Source organism: Arachis ipaensis, chromosome B03 (assembly GCF_000816755.2).
Source record: "Arachis ipaensis cultivar K30076 chromosome B03, Araip1.1, whole genome shotgun sequence".
Lineage (NCBI taxonomy): Eukaryota > Viridiplantae > Streptophyta > Magnoliopsida > Fabales > Fabaceae > Arachis > Arachis ipaensis.
In genome coordinates this window covers 134,706,358-134,710,907 of record NC_029787.2, presented here as the reverse complement: position 1 = coordinate 134,710,907, position 4,550 = coordinate 134,706,358, and the positions used below count along the sequence as shown (strand labels likewise).

Genomic DNA, 4,550 nt, shown 5'->3' with positions numbered 1-4,550 from the left:
AGGCCTGAAATAGGCCCTACTCAAAACAACCCGCCCAATAAAATTTAAAATAGTACAGCGTATTCTCTCTCCCTCCCAATACTTGGGTTTATCCAAAAAAAACTAAAACCCTATACATGCTGCGAGTAACCATCCGAATACCAGGGATAATAAACATCTTATGTTATAAAAAGCTAATTTTGGATTCACTAAGGTTTGAACCCTTGACCTTCCGGATCTGGAATTCTTATACCATGTCCTAAAACCACTCATCCCAAAAGCGTAACTTGACAGGATAATGTAACACTAATAATAATATCTCTAATACTTTCTAAACCTTCATTGTACACATTGTACGCTTAGGTCATTGGCTCCCTATACTTTCTCACATGCTGCAACTGCCTATCACAATCTTTTTTATCTTAATGGCCATATTGTTAGCGCCTGATGCCTTGTCGACAGAATAGGCTCCCACCAAAAATGCTAAACTTAGAACTAATTTAACTATATCGGAACCTTCGTCGCTGATACTGTCAATCGAAACTTCAACCAAAATTGTTGTTTTTACTCCTAGTCCTTGGATATTGGTATTCAACTTCAGAAAATAAATAAATAAATGATCAAATTCAGAAAATAAATAAATAAATAAATAAATAAAAAGATCAAATTCAGAAAATAAATAAATGAATGCCCGAATCATGTGTATTCAACTAATGTTTGTAGCAACAAAGACACCTAAAACATATATAAGATAGTGAGAACAGATAAAAAAATGATATGCTATACTAAAGCAGATTCAGAACAGTTAAAACAAATAATATAGAAAATTCAAGAATAACCAAAAAATCTACTATATACATCAAAGAATTAATTTGTTGAAAAGAGAAAGATAATTTCGTATAATAAGTTTATTGGTATGAATATGAACTTAAGAGTATAGCAAATTTAATACAAACAAAGATAAACATAAAAAAATCTACTGCAGTCATCCATATGTCATCCATATAATGGGAAAGTATTAATATATTACAAATAATATCTTGTGCAATTGAGTTTTATAAATCAGCCATCAAAAGGCTAAAATCCTAAGACTAAAACTAACTGTATCTGGATGAAACACTTTTAATCTTCTAGTTCAATAAAAAGAAACACAATAATAATATTTGTGAAGTCATAGATTCCACAAATGAAGAAACCCGTGTGAACCCTGCTACATGATAATATGACAATTGCTCAATTGAGTGAACTATCATGCAGAAAATTAGGAAAAGAAATGTCATCCCAAGATTTCACACCAGAAAAGAAATGTATAGGGATTCAAATGTTTTTGTTTCAAAAAAAGGCTTTGTAAAGTAAATGTTAAATTGCAATTATTGTACACCATTAAATAAAACTGAATATAAATGAGAATCATTTTACCTTGATGGTTTTATTATTCCACTAACATCTTTAATAATCTGAATTTCTCTCCTGTTATAGTGTGCAAGGTGAAAAATACCAAAATACTCTATCAGTCAAGTGAATTGATCAATCATAGCATTAGTTCTACTAATGGTACTATTCTCAAATTCAACTATCATATAGAATAATATAGTGAAATAATTATAAATACCAGAAGATAATAATATTTATATTCACTATTCAGCAATAGCTAGTGTGGGAACATTCAAATACCAAGTTAGAAGCGCTCTAACCAGTGGCAGAGTGGCAGCTCCTCCCCAGCCACGACCTCAAATGACACCACCACTCCCTTCATCTTATTGAAGTAGTGCTTGTATCTTCTAAGTTCTATCCAACTACTTATCAAATCATTGGTAGAAAATTAATTAAGTAGCTAAGCCAGCATTATATTGGTGATAATTATGGCAGAGGTATCACCAACTCACCAACTAATTTTGCAGATAATTATATGAATTTCGAAAAAAAAAAAATTCACTCTCATATTCTTCTTACAGCTACTTTTGCTAACACAGATTATGAAACAAAAGTAAAGGATGGGAGCAAGAAATTAAATACTATCTCATAAGCGTTGGATTTGAACCCAAGCTAGCTCAGAAAACCACCTTTTACCTGAAAAGCAAAGAAATTATTAAAACATGATTAACTAAAAGTCCTCTTGAATTTGAAATCCCATAATATCAAGTTTTTCTCTCATCAAAAAGGCAGTTTCAAAACTAAATCAAATCAGAAAATAAAAAAAATAAAGCTCAACATAAACTTAATTAACTATCACCAATGACAGAAAAAAGTGATTGATCAATAAAAAGGCTTTTGCGATGATTAATTAAGTCAATATGAAAACAGAATGGAGAGAATTAATTGAATAGACCAAAGGTTTCTATAGGCAGTAACTAAGTGTGAACTTCATCATTCTAGAGACATTGGACGCTGGATATGATTTCAACATATGACATTTTTATAAATAAATTTGTTTGAATGTTTTCATAAATCAATTAAACATGATCATGTCAATTCAGATCCAACAACAGTTTTACATACTTAGCTACTTGATTAAAATTAAAATAATTTTGAAAAAAAATAAAAAAGGAAAATAAAAAGAAAATAAAGAAGAAGTAAAATCTAGTCAGCAGAGGAAGTTGTTCCAAATATGAAATTTAGTGGGAATCATTAAGAGAAGCTGCTGGCTCAACATAAATATATAGAAATAAATTAACCTGAACAAACAATTGAGCAAGAAAAAAAAGTTTCAATTGCAACCAAATATAAGCAAAAAAATGGAAAGAGAAGCTTGAATGCCAAAAATTAAATATTACTACTTTGATAACCAAAAAAAACCTTGAATTGCAACCTCATCTGTTAATTTCCAAGTTCTTGATCATGTTAATGCTTTGAAATCAGCATGTCATTGGATTCATGTTGCTTCCACACCCTGCACCACAAACCAATCCTTTCAAAAAAAAATCTATGACTTAAGATAAAAAAATTTGAAATTTTAAACGAAGCTGGAAGATAAACAACAATCAAAGATTCCAATGTGGTATTGATTTTTCAATGGTATATTCCATTGTGGTATTCATTTTCCAATGTGATAAATAACAACCATTGAACCTATCATGAAAACACCACAAACTTCAACACTCTTTTATCATGGATACAGGTGGTTGAGCATATCATGTGTGATCTAACAATGAAATATCTAAAGGTAGTTGCGGATTGTCCAAATATAGATGTGTTAGAAAATATGTAACTCAGTACAACAAATGCACAACAAATAAAAACAACAGAGTAAGCACTAACGTTAGAAATAACTAAAGTTCCAAAAAAGAAGGAAAAAAGGATTACCTGTAAGTAATTTTACCAGCGAGTAAAATTAAGACATTGACAAAACTCCATGATCAAAACTCAAAAAGGAGATACCGAACCATGTTTCACAAACAGTAGCCGATATGATTTTGTTGTCGAATACTGCAGCTCCCAGTATTAGAAAGCGAGAGCAAGAATGATGAGAAGAAAAAATTGGAAAACATGATCGGTGAGGATAATGAAAATGAACATATACAAATGATTTTTTTTTTCAAATTAATTTTCAATTCAAAATTTAAATTTTGAAACAATAAAATTTGTAAATTAAACAAAATAATAATCATTTACATAATTTATCTAATTAATTAATTAAAATAAAAAAAATAACAACCATGCAGATCTGCTCTGAACGCCAATAGATCTCACGGCTCTGTTCTGGTCGTCGCTGCTGTGCTCTCGGCTTTCACAGTCTCACTACATGTGCTCTCTATGGCCGCCACTCAGTACTTTCCAGCTATATGCTTTCTTCCACCGCTTCCTCCTCCGTATCCATCACCACACATCGATGATTACCACGAACTCCACCGCACCCACTGGGACTACCACGCCATACCATCGTCCACCACCATAGCAATCGGCACCTCATCCACCGCCGTAACCCTACCACCACTGCTGGTGTTGCCTCCACCGCGACGACTCCTCTGAAGGTTGGAGCCATCAGGTACAATGACATCCTCTGCGTTGGTGAGTACATGAACTTTATAACCTCCATCTCCAACTTAGATTAGGAACAGGAAGAAGAAACGAACGGAAGAAGGGAAGAAAAAAAAGAGGAGGAACTAACATGAAGAAGAAGAATAGAAGAAGAAGCGGAGGAACAAAGAAAAATGGAAACAGAGAATGGAGAACGTAGATGATGGGAAATTGGGAATGAATCCCTTCCTTAATTGATTTTGAATTCAAAATTTAAGGACGGGGAGTGTGTACATGTAAACTAGGCACAATGTTTAGAAGAGTAGTGGATAACAATGGTTTCATCATGGGGGTTTATATAGATAAAGATCATACATAAAAAATTTGAAAAATTCTTGAGCATGCCACGCAGAAATTTCACTCCTGAATAAACCTTCTTTTAAAAGATTGTTATAGGATAGGATAGGATAGAATAGGATTAATAAAATAGAAAATAAAAAATTAAGTTTAAATTAAAATTAAAAATAATAAAATTTTAAAGAAATTTAATATAAAATTATAAATAATATGATCATTAATTTTATTTTAAGTTTTTATAAGAAAAAAATGGTGAG

General features: G+C 31.6%; 1 long non-coding RNA gene across 6 annotated transcripts; it reads right to left on the bottom strand.

Annotated features, from left to right (window-relative positions):
• On the bottom strand, window positions 1-4,350 carry LOC107631962. Of its 6 annotated transcripts, none has more exons than XR_002360079.1 (3): window positions 3,635-4,350; window positions 1,399-3,405; window positions 1-1,186 (listed from the first exon to the last, which is right to left on the bottom strand). It is a non-coding gene; the product is annotated as an uncharacterized LOC107631962 (long non-coding RNA). The 6 variants fall into 6 exon arrangements; XR_002360078.1 differs by having other exon boundaries at window positions 1-574; XR_002360076.1 differs by having other exon boundaries at window positions 1-2,049; window positions 2,776-3,405; window positions 3,635-4,338.